This window comes from Panulirus ornatus, chromosome 9, assembly GCF_036320965.1.
Source record: "Panulirus ornatus isolate Po-2019 chromosome 9, ASM3632096v1, whole genome shotgun sequence".
NCBI lineage: Eukaryota > Metazoa > Arthropoda > Malacostraca > Decapoda > Palinuridae > Panulirus > Panulirus ornatus.
In genome coordinates, this window is record NC_092232.1 from 25,046,764 (window position 1) to 25,060,080 (window position 13,317).

Below are 13,317 nucleotides of genomic sequence, written 5' to 3' on the forward strand. Positions count from 1 at the left end.
CCGGATAGCCAAATAAGCTGACTAGGCTATGATCTAAGGCGGTAGGGGAAGAGTCTTCCCTGATGTATAGAGGGTTTGATCTTTTCTTCGACACTGACCTAGAGTTCAGAACTCCGATACAGAGTTGCAGTCATCTTGAAGGCTCGACTCTGTCTATACTCTGTTGATTACCTTAATTCTGACTCCTCACTAGACCTCAGCATCGACGCCGACCTGCCCTTAACTTATGGTTTCATTTTTTAAGTTCTATCTTTATCTTTGACCCAAATTCCACCTTTTTGCCAGTGACTTTAATGTTGACTTTGATGGCGAATCTTTCTCACTCCATCTCGGCATCTTATACTGCCAGTAATTGTGGCAAACAAAAAAATATTCCCCCTTGTATATATCACGATCCATAGATCTCTGCGTTCACGTCCCACGTCACAATTCGTCTCAATAAACGTTGTAGCCTCACACAAGACTCTCTGTACGCTTACACACGCGTTCTCTATTGCTTCTCGCGTGGCATCAGCCTGAGCGTGACAGCCCAGGATCTGCCGCCCTGAGGCGAGACGCTCCTATGTGAACTCAAGTCAAAATGTTCTTTTCATAGCGACATACGCAGCACGGGCGCAACATGCCCCAGTTATGGCCGTCTCTGGCGAAAGGAAAACGGGGAACGAAAAAAGAAAAAGGTCGTTAGTCAAGAGGTTCTGGTGTGTTTATAGACCAGATTCTTAAGGGCAGAATGGTTAGAGGGAGAGGAGGGAAGAGAGCTAGAGGGCTTCGTTGTTCGTGGGAAGAAGGTGGCGTCATGTTAGCTTTTTGGTGGCTTGGTTATTTTGGCGCCAGGAACATGGACAGCCAGTAACGTCATCAATTTCAGTTTGTAGTATTATATGCAAGTGATGATCTTGCGGCGCTCAGGAAGCTGGCCACCTCCACCAGTTAGGACCATCGGTCATCAAGTGTTGTGATGTGTGTGCGCCCGTGTGCAGAAAGTGCAGAGCTGTTGAATAGCAAGTACTCGGCATCTTTATGGCTGTTGCATCGTGGGTTTGAAGGTTATTGGGATATGATGAAACGATGTCTATCGTGTTGTAGTGATGGGCGATGTCCAGAGCGGGAGAAGGAGAGTGAGACGCGTTGGTCTGAGTGTAGCTTCTGATGAGTGTATGTAATCCGGAGGGTTAGAGTTTAAGACAGAGTTGGAAAGTCAGTTGTTTAGTGCTAGTCAGGTAGGTGGATGTGTGTGTAGAGTTCACTGCAGTGTGAAGCACTGTAATCCTTTTTCTTTCTACTTGGGAACTGGTGGTTTGTTGGAGTGGATAGGATGAGGAGCATGTTGAGGTGGTTCTGGACCAAGTGGATCTCTGTTTCAGTGTGAAGGTGTCGAGTATTTGTAGTTACTGGGTAGCGAGTGAATGTCCTGATTACATTATTTTGTACGATTTGTAGCCTTGTTATATTTGTTATACGTACATATTCACGCATGTATGTATTTATATATTCGCGCTAGTGTGGAGTACTTCTAACATACCTGGGATGTTTCTTTGTTCACATCTCTATAAAAAGTGGATTCAAAAGCCTTCTGTCTATCTAATTTCCCAGTCATCACCTCACTGCAGCCATCCCCATCCTGTGTACTGCGATACTGCCGATCTCCTTCTGTTCTATAGGTAATCTTTCGGCTGTTGCTCTCGTGAATTATCTGTATACCTTCCTGCCACGAAGGTTTGCATCCGGGGCATGCGCCTGGCAGCTGCTTTCCAGAGTTTCTGTGTGGAAATTAGGCACATGAAGATTGACTTGCACGATATCCCTTTTCTTCCCATAAACAGCAAAGCAGTGGAATTCTCAATCTTATTTCATCTTTCACTCTTCCTATAACCTTTCTATCTTTAAGCGTCAGATATACAACCACCTGTAGAGTCCTTATAGATTTCAGTTTTTATTTTCTCTACCTTTTTTTGCCATTGATGGCCTTGATTGTGGCTTGTTTTGCCCGTACTGTGTCACTCACAATGATATACATATCTCAGTCAGGTGTCTCACAGATGTCGCTCTTAATCTTACAGCTTCGACAGGAACATCCGGGGATTATGCCACGATGTAGAGGTAAAAACTATGAATGTTTTTCATATTTCAAACTATAACGTCATAAAAAAAAAAAATTCATATATTAATAAATTTCATTTTAGATTCAAATCCCTTAAATTTTAGTGCTGTAACTAGTATTCATCTCTCCAGCAGATACTGTATAATACAACAGTATAGATCCATAACAAATGTATACATCCATTTCTACGCTAAAGTTCACGAGCATGCAGTTCCCTGCATGGCCTTTCACACAGGCACAGAATTTACATTCACACTGTGCTTACAAAGGACTACCTCGCATTTATTTACAAATCTTCACCTTCGTCGTTGAAGAGACGTTCACAACATAGTCTCCTGAAACACAGACGTTCTCAATTAATTCTGAATTTCCTGATGATAAAATGGTTGAAGAGTTGAAGCTTGTGTGTCTAACTCGGTCAGATGTTTCATGGTTTTTATATAGCTGGAGTTCGAAACGGAAGACGTCAGATTTAGGTCTTTGTAAACCATTAATTTACCATTTCACGCTTTCACCTGTGACCTAAATAGACGCTTGACAGCTGGCTCAATGCCGTGTAAGAGATGCTAGGAAGGCCAGCTGTGGGAGATGGTGCCGATAGATAACATACCAGCTGTGGAGGGTAATATCACAGCCTCATTCTCTTCACCATCTGAGTCGCCTCTGTGTACAGTACTGGTCATACCGACGATACACATGATCATCTGTCGTAATCATCAACAGCTTTGAAACAACAGCTGTGGTATTCATCACTACGGTGGACCATCATCAACATACTCATCATACACGAGAAACATTATCATAACTATTTATCATCCTCCTCATCATCATCATTGTGTAACCATTATCATCATGAACCGCGAAGCACTACTGCAAGACGAGTCTTTGATATCAGGGTCCTCACATATCCACCATCTCTAGTCAGAGTTCTGAATATGTGTTCGAATCACACACAAACACACACACACACACACACACACACACACAGCATGGTGACGAAACCCAAGATTCCTCCGTGGTAAAGCTGAAGCATCTTAGCCACGTCGTCAACTCAGAACACTGGGAAGTTGCTTTACGATAATACGTTTTATGGTGATGGTAACTGTGACACCCTCACCGTCCAGCACACCTGGCACCAGCACCACCAGGCAGAGTGGTTCACACCTGTTGTGATGATTGCTCGAGACCTGATGTGTGTGTGTGTGTGTGTATGTGTTCGTTGCTTATTGTCCTGAATCATATACTTGCAATGTCCTTACCCATACATTTACATTGTCCTGAAATATACGCTTAAGAGTGTCGTGAACTATATACTTATGGTGTCCTGAGCTGTGTATCTAGTGTCCTTGACTATCTACGTACAGTCTCCTGTGCTATATACTTACAGTGTCCTGTGCCATACACTTACAGTGTCCTGTGCTATACACTTACAGTGTCCTGTGCTATACACTTACAGTGTCCTGTGCTATATATCTAAACTGCCCAAAATTGTATAATTACAATATATACTTCCAGGTTATGAGCTTTATAACTGCATCGCCCTGTGTTATATACCCATAGTTCTCGGAACAAAGCCATCATAGAAAATTCATGAAATCATTTTGACTTTAACGCGTCGTGATTTTAAAATTCAACACCAGAAAATATCATGAATAGACATTAATCTTCTTGGTCTTATATACTATATTTTTCTGAAACGTTTACGTCACTGGACGAGATTAAAGCAAATTCCAATACCCAGACTAGAAGGAGAGTTGAGAAAACATCCCACAAAGTACATGCCTTTTCAAAGTCCCTGGCAATATTATGAGCCATCAACCTCCACTGCTCAGAATTTATAACTACGATTGTGTTCAGAAAAACATGGAAATTTGGCCAACATTTACTCTTTCTCAAACCTACATCTGTTCCCTCTTGGACACGGAGTTTCTAGGCCCAGTCGAAGATTAACGCTGTGAACGTGAAATGTCCTAAATGGTGTTAAAAATGTTTGGTTAGCATTATGTCTATAACAGTGGGCAGTAGTCAGGCACGACTTATACTAAAAGAACGTAGAGGAAACCGATCTGACGGAGGCACCAGCTGCACAGCCTCATCAACTGCACGGCTTCGTGATGAAAGAATCAACCAAGGTCACAAGCCTCGGTGTGTTCCTGGCCTCTGTGACTGCGAGGGGGGCAAGAGCGTGTCATATAAATAATCTGATCATCAGCTGTGATGCTGAACACTTGACTCATGTGCTTCTCAATTTCGTCCGCCCCCATACCATACTCCTCATCTGTCTTACTCTCACCGACTTCCAGACAGCGTGACCTTACGTCGGGGTCTTCGCTCCTTTAGTCAAGGGAGCTCCGTGCCAGAACGCTCCTGGTTCCTTGCTTTTTCTTTTTCATCTGAGCGAGTGTGTTGATCGTCCTTTTCCCCAAGGCTTAATCTGTTCTAGCTTTGCTTTCTTCAGTAATGTCTCCTGAAGGTCGTGAAATTTATTTACGATGTTTCTGGGTCTTTTATATCATGCCTGTCGTCTTCCCCAAGTGGTTCTGTGTCGAGGATGAGGCACAGATGAAGACGTGTCTGTGTGGAGGGTGAGGCGCAGAGATGAAGCCATGTCTGTGTGGCGGGTGAGTTACAAATATAAAGACGTGCGTCTTTGTGAAGAGGGAGGCACAGGGATGAAGACATGAGAAAGTCTGTGGGCTTTACGCTTCACATCTGGCGGTTAAGAAATGAATGATTTTATTTTTCATTCTGATGCGGGAAAATGAGAGAAGTGCAGTTTCCATCGGGAGTCATAGCAAAGGAGAGAGAGAGAGAGAGAGAGAGAGAGAGAGAGAGAGAGAAACAAACAAACAGCCAATGTTACAGACAGTTGGACCTCATCGTCCAGTGTTTCAGAGATCGGTCTTCACACACATTCTTTACTCCTCACGTTCAAGTAACCCATCTTGTATACACGCCTCGTTGATCTTTGAACCCTTGCTTACACTCGAGTACCTGACCTCCTGATGTCACTGTTAGGTTAAAGGAACATCTGTGTTCCTTCTGTGGTGTTGACAAGACTCTACTGCAGGTGATGAGGGCAACTTTCTTTCTGGCAAGACAGTGTTCACGGCAGGAGAAGGATCATGACGGACAGTGTACCGGGGATAGAGGAATACACGACCTTCACCTCAAAGTATCTGTTCTCCTTTAGAATAAGAAAATATTTAGTTTTGTGTTTGCCAACCAGAAGTCCAAGTGATTTCACTGTACTTTGTTTATTCGCACAGACAAAAGCTATTTTTCTTCAGGTAGTGTTTATGCACGAGGGGAAATCAAGAAGACCACCTTCATCAAAAGTGAACATTTGGAGAATAATGTCACATATTTCGCGTTTAAAGAAAAGTTACAGAGGGTGATAAGGTTGGGTACTTATGACGCTTTGCATATTGTGGGGCGATCTGAAATTCTTTTGCCAACCATCTGGTTTAGAACAATGTGCTCGGATCATTAATTCCCACTTAGCCAGACGACATTAAGTGAAGCTAGAATTTGCAAAGCTTTGCTTGGTGCTGTACAACAAACCCTGTTTTTCAATGGTCCGCACATCATGCGCGGTAATTTCTTGATATTTCTCTTTAGACGTTGGTGACGGGGGAGCAGGAGAGTTTGGAGGAAGTCTGGGGTAAGGAAGCTGGGCAGGATGCGACGAGGAGGAGTTTTAAGCAAGGGAGTAGTAAGAGGGTGGCTAAAGAAGAGGAGATAAGAATTAACGAAGCGGAGGAATGTGGGTTAAGGAGGAGTTTAAGGTCACCTGAACTGAATGTGGCTGGTCAAGAAGGACAGAGGTAGGATGACTGGCGAAGACGATAGCTTTAGAAGATGACTTGGGGGAGGGTACGAGGCCTGGGACCACACTAGGGGAAGGGGAAGTAGAGCAACAGCGACCAACAACCAGTAAACACCTGATCCATCAGTTAGCAGACAAGGTCATCATCACCCACGCTTACTTGTCACCAATGTTAGAGAATCTATCATCAACGAGGCCAAGGTTAACGAAACCTCGTCCTCGTAGCGAACATCATTATTGCTGATATCAACTCGGTCTTACCAAAAATAACAAATATCTGGTCGGCGAAAACGAAATGAATTGTTGGATGTTTGTTGTAGCATCTCCTCCCCCGTGACACACAAAATAATCACACGCACCTGCACAAATGACGTCTCTAGTGAACAACATGACATAACACTCGAGTTATGACAATATTCTACATACTACACGTCGCCAGTGCAACTAATCATGCGTCTGGCAGGGGAGAGACAGCTTAGATAACCAAGTACCTGAGAACCACTTTAGTCTGTCGAGCATCGTCTGTCATTGCATGCCTGTCATACCCTTGGCAGGAGATGACCTGGTCATGCTTTGCTTCATCACGCACGTCATGGCTGCCAGCGACAAAGGAATTAAATAACACGAGTTCATGCATACACTGACTATGATTAACATGTACCATTTTTTTCTACGACCGTTGTATAGTTTCGTCTGTGATCGGATGTTCATATAATGTATAGATGATGTGGATTTAATACTAACTTCTAGCGTACGTTTTGCTTAAGTTGACCTTCATCCTTTTCTTGCTTAGTGGTGATCTATATACGGCAGAATCCCTCCGTGTTAATCTAACTGAACGAGTGTCGAATATTCACGGCGTGGAAACGAAACGTCAAGTGCCTCACGTATTTCTGACACTTCGACACAATACAGTACATAGCATCGCCCGTGTTCAGCTGAGGATTGATTATGCATCTTCGACCAATCTATTTATGTTTGGATCAGGGGCAGAAGACAATTCACTCTTTATCCAGTTAGAGAAACAGTTTGCACCCCGTAAAACAGAGCTATATTTTTAAATTCACGAGTAGTAGACTTCTTGCATACCATGACCCTTGTAATGGACCCTGAGCCAACAGATATTCATCATTATGAATATTCATACGAAAAAATATAGGCGTAAAATTCATGGAAAGAAAATGTTATTTGATTTATGATGTGGAGGGGACTCGATATAGGCAGCTGAAGCTAGAGTTGTGTGACACGAGTATAATGAATGGCTTTAAGGGTTGAAGTTTTGGGTTTCATTACCGTGTGTCTCCTGTGTGAAACATTCTTATAAAAATGCTGATTTCTCGGAGACGTAAGAGGATAAAAGAGAGGTGGAGAAAGTAAAGGTTGTGACGTAAGATGTTACGTAACGGAAGGGTATATGAAGCGAGATGATGAACGGAATGGGAAGAAATATAAGTAACGTACTTGTATCGGACGTGGGATGAACTACATCTAACTGTCTATCTATAATTACTGCTCCATTCTTGACTCAATGTGGCAGATCATGAATATATATGGGCTCGGAAATCCCTCGTACATGTCTTCAACTAAAGCCCATCTTATCACAGTAAAACATGGACTTCCACAATTATAAAGTACTTCTTACCACATGTAATTGTACTTCAAAGTCAATTCGTCAAGAAAGATAAAGGTTGCCATTCAAAGAATAAATAAGATATAAGGTTTTCCATTTGTTACAATTATTTTATGAACTATCGCCTCAGAAAACCAATTCATTTTCATACATATCCTGTAGGTAATCAGTCTTTCTATTAACAAATTTCCTTTAAAAGGATTTTTTTTTTGTTTTTTTTTTGTTTTCACGTTAACGGTTAAGGCAATTATTAGATACATTTCAACCGGCATTACCAAGTATGGCAGGTAATTGCCCAGGGTATCTTTTGGTTAATAAAACCTTTTGTCTTGATATAAGGGCTTCTGGGTTTTAACTAATATAGAATTACGAAATGTTCTATACTTCAGATAATCATGGAAAACATTTCGTAATGATTCTCGTATCCGACAAAAAGAAAAGGCAAAGAGTGATGAAAGTTTTTAAAACGTCATCATTTGATCTATAGAATCCTTGAATATGTTTCAACCTCAGATTTGTATTCAGTATAATACTCATACTAAGGAACTGGAGCTGATCTATTTACCTAGGAAGAATATTAAATTTTGCCGATAATAGTTCGGAGTATTTTTAGCCCATAAACTTTTTTATAATTATCATGTGTTATAATAAAACTCGTCTACCCTTTAAATACCAAGCGCAGAAATTATAAAATGAGAGTAAAATATAGTTATACAATTAAAGGCCTTAATTACGCCCTAACAATATCATTACCCTTTATATATTCCTTCAGGATGTTTCATAATGCTTACTCTATCTGATAGATATCCAGTATATGCGAAATGAGCAATCATAAAATGTTATAGAAATATATCAATTTAATTACAGGTTTTAATGACAAACGATATTTCAGCGCCATTTTCATAATGTAAAAAGAGTCTTTCTACCGAAGTTTTAAAACAAAAATTGCAGGAACCATTACAGGGGATTTTCTTGGGCAAAAATTCATTAAGGTTATATTAGGGCATCATGAAACATTATTATAACCCCCAGAAAAAAATACCAAAATTTGCAGGCAATACTTCTGGATATTTCTCAGCCCAAAACTCTTTTGCATTTCAAATAATTATGGAAAACAAAATACATCTTGTAACCAACACAAACCGGATAATAACAAAAGGTTTAGAAATGTCATCATTTGATTATAAGGTTTAATGGACCAGAGAGAATGTTTCAACCCCTTATTAGTGTTCAGCATGAAATATAGTCCTTATACTGAAGTCATTAGGCAAATCCGATATAATTATAATAGTTTTTGGGCATTTTGTAGCAAAAAAAAAAAAAAATGATAATTTACAATAGTTATAAGAAATAATAAAACACTTTTACCCTTCAAAAGATCTAGGAAAATATCTCGTAATGCCTCATCGTGTTGATAGATACCCAGTAAATGCGAAGTGAATAATTACAAAATGTTATTATAATGTAATCGCCATTACAGACGTTAATGACCTTCTAATATTATCAGCGCCATATTCGTATTGAGCGTGAAAAAATAGTCTTTCCACCGAGGTTTTCAAGAGAATCTATCACCATTGGAAACAAAAATTGCCGAGTACTTTTTTTGGACCAAAAGCTTCTTCGAAACGTTTTAATAATTCAGAGAATCATAGAAACATCTCGGAATGCTTCCTTTAGCTGACACATATCGAATAAGAACGAGGCGAATACTAACTAAAGGTTTTTAAAATGTCATTTCATTACAATCTTTAATGAACTCTCGAGACCATTTCAGTCCCAAATTCATATTCAACATGAAAAATAGTCCTTATATTGAGGTTTCGAAGCAAATCTATTACTCTCAGAAAAATGAAATTTGCGTATATTCTTATTAGCCCAAAAATCTTTTGTTTTATAATTGTAACTTGACGTAATGAAACCGTTTTTAAACTGCAGATGATCTCTGAAAAATGTCTCTGTTTCCTGTTGTCGATTCGTATTCAGCACGAAAAACGATATTACTACCGAGGTTTCCAAGCAAATTCATTACCCTCGGAAAAATGTCAAAAATTACAGGTAAAGCCAGTCGATATGCTCCATTAATCGAGTTCTGTGAATAAGGCTTCAGGTAGTATATACCACAGTGTTGTCATATGCAGTATATACCACAGTGCTGTCATAGACGAAACAGGTAGTCAGTCCTCAGAAATGAATGAAGTTCCTGCTAGTGATGAAAATGATGATAAAGTGGATCTTCTAGTAGGGAAAAGAAGGTAAGGGGTGATAGTGATAAGAACGTCTTAGAATATAATGAGTATGCGTCTCGTCATCCCACTTCGTGCATTCCACAGACATCATACTGCCACACTTACGAAAGATAATAACGAAATATTTACAGAAACAACACTTCTACCTATAAAAAGAAATGTACATCCTCAGTTTTAAGTCAGTAAACATTAGGTGCAACAGCAAGAAATACAGATGAAAAAGGAAAGACGATACTCGAGAAATGAAATATCACCTCTTGGATGATTCTATTAAAAATCAGTCCTTTAAGAGGGGCACAAAAATAAAACTTGGGACCAAAATAAAATCTTTTGACTTTCAACAGTCCACGGAACATTCTATTCTCAAACAGGAATAATTACTCGACCTGTATTTTTGATCTAATATAAATGTCTTATAAATGATGTCCAGGGGGGAAAAAAAGGGAGGGGTCATACGTAGTTAATGAATCTATAGACGAATGACGTTAATCCAAACAATGAAACGAAGTTATCAGCCGAAACACTACAAGATATCTATGTTCAAACATTTTTCTTGTAATTGACGTTTCTTTAAAAATTTGGTCAAAATTAGAGAAAAAAATAAATTATTTCAGTTGCCTTTATTGTTGATAAACAAAATATCGTAAAACTATCGTGAAGGAAATCATCTATTCTTTATCATTAATCTTGTGCTTCATAACAAGGTTGCTTAGCCGAAATACAATGTCTAAAATACAGATCAGTACTCGGCATGACGAATATAAGCTTATGAGACAGATCCAACTAATTTGAAAATAGCAGATCGCAAAGTTTTGCATAGGTCTAGAAGTTTGTTCTTCAAAATAGGAAAATAATAAAAAGGTATTCAAATTGAAAAACAAATTCATAAAAGCCTGCATCACCTTTGGTATTATATATGCACAACGAGACAAACAAAATAAGTAGCAAGTAATAAAGAACTTTACGAGCGCATTCCTGGATGTATACATGTAAACAGGAAAAACCTTGAAATACAAGTTTTAAACCCAAGACCATTTCCCCAACATGAAAATTGATAGATGCAAAAAAATTGGTCTTTACGAAATGTTCGAAAAGCAAGGGGTCTTATCAGGTCAAAGTAAATAAAAGAGTGTGTTACGTTTGAAATTTTGATATCCTTTAATACTGTACCAATGACTAATTCTAAGACGTTTATCAAAAACTTTATCCACGTTTCATATACAACCGAAATACAACCGAAATAATCTTTTTTTAGAAACAGCCTTTATTCAGCATAACAAATATCACCAACGGCGAGATTAGAAAGAAGATCAAGGTTCTGGAAATTTTTAGTTGAACCAAGATAAATTTTTATTGCAGGACTGGAAAATAATTTGACGAGGGCCTTTTTCTATTCTTAATGATAATATAACGTGCCAAATACTTCCATGGTCGGTGATCACCTACACTTACTATGCACGAGATGGAGGTAGAATTAAGAGAGAAAAGTGGTTTCCCAGAATATCCAGTTGAAGTTCACTGACAAATCATGCACAGTACTCCCTCCAATGAGACGATGTCCATTCAAGCTAGGCTCCGTTCTCTTAGAGTCTAGAGGACGTAAAAGAAAACGGAAACCTACAAGGAGTAACACATGGATTTATTTCTATTTTTTTTTTTTTACGTGAACGGTACATATATATCGATATTCAAAAGAATTTCAGGAATGATTACTTCACCAGTACGAAGCCCCTAAGTAGTTTTAATGAAAAATAATTCTTTTCGAAAGAAATGGTCTCAATTTGGGAAGTGGTAATTTTGTCATTTATGCAAAACAAGTTTAAACAAATCCCTATCCCAAGTCTCTGTTTTAGTCAGAATTATTAAAGCGCAATATTTTTCTTCAATGGGAAAGTTATGCAAGCAACTTTGTATCGAAACAGATTTGAATAATACCAAATTTTTCACTGAAACCTACCTCTTACTATACTCGTAGATTTTAAGACTTTTCGACAATTACTTGTACATTTGACATCTAGCAGGATTCTGAGAAAGACTCAGAAGTTCAATATTTCTATACCAATTGCCAGCAATATTGTCATAAACAGATCATTATAGGTCCCATGTGATATACATGTTGGAAAGGATCACAATTTTGCGCGTGATCAAGATATTCTTACGAGTCCACGAGGAAAAATGAAACACGATCAGTTCCAAAGTGCACTTTCGCGTAATAATCACATCATCAGGGGAGACACAAGAAATATGTCAGTTGCTATACATCGAAGAAACGAAGCTAGGACGCCATTTGGTAAACATGCGGTTATCCAAGACACCAATGTTTTTCAATTGGTGGGTGTAACCAATTCATCACATAATGGAAGTTTTAAAACGCCACTATTCTAATACACCACTGAACTAATCTTTACAATGAACTAGACTATCATTGTTTGGCTTAGATGATTTTATCTGATAACGTTTGGCTCGGGTATAATAGTCTAAGTTTAAAACGAAAGTGAACCTTTATTTGGTTCAGAATAGAGAGCGTGCCTTAGAACTCTCTGGATTACGATTTTTTTTCTTTTTTAGCAACTGCTTCATATACAAATCTTATTTCAAGTTGATTAAATAGATGAAGCGAGAGGCTATTGTTATACTGAAGCCGTAAAGAAAACGGGCAACCTTTACAGGGAGAGAAAATGGAGTGATACACAACTGTGGGAGGAAGAGTCTAGAGGGGTCGTTAGCTTTTTAACTGTATTATGGGTATGGTATAATGATGTATTCTATCATAAAGGCATACGCGTCTTGGCTTTCATTCCCCGCCCAAAATACGAACAGACCATATCGTTCATGCAGGACGTTTACGGAAATCTGCTCAAAGAAAATAATTCATTTTAAGTTTTACAGCTAAATTTATCCGACAATCAGATTGGTCCGACTCACTGATCCGAATTCCCGAACCAAGTCGCCAATTGTGCCCGAATCTTACATGTAGTCGAGAATCGAGGCTTCGGAGCAGTTATATACTTACTTCAACGTCATCTGTGATATTTTCTCCTCGCTCTGTTCATCAGTTCGCCTCACTACTTTGCGGCATTCATAAATATTGTGATTTTTTGACCGATCCATTCAAGACCCTCTCACCGGGGGTGGGGAGCAGAGGGATCTGAACCCCCATGGAAACTTGTCACACCCCCTCCCCGCCACCAGGGTGTGGGGGACGAGGCCCCCCCTCCCCCCGACTCCCGTAGACATTTCAGCAAACCACCTGATGAACATTTATATGAAGTTGGTAAGGAAGTTCCGACATCAATTACAGCCAGATTCTACGCTAGTCCTTAAGTAGATGATGATGATGCCTGAGGAGACCCAACCACTACACAACAATGAGACAAGACAGTCTGAACAACATTGTTATCATGATCGTTGCAGAAGCTTTCAAGAAAAATTCGATTAAAAACGACTTGAACAAAATCATACATACCGTCGGGAGGAATAAACATGCAAGACTTTTAAACCTTCGTGAACT

The 13,317-nt window shown here is 39.3% G+C and overlaps 2 protein-coding genes across 3 annotated transcripts in view; one reads left to right on the plus strand and one right to left on the minus strand.

Annotated features, from left to right (window-relative positions):
* The window catches only part of LOC139750281 (uncharacterized), a 359,881-nt gene that overhangs the window by 204,556 nt on the left and 142,008 nt on the right, over window positions 1-13,317 (minus strand). The gene's annotated exons all lie outside the window — the stretch shown is intronic.
* Window positions 1-13,317, plus strand: part of LOC139750283 (uncharacterized) — a 95,226-nt gene that overhangs the window by 4,833 nt on the left and 77,076 nt on the right. The window lies entirely within an intron of this gene.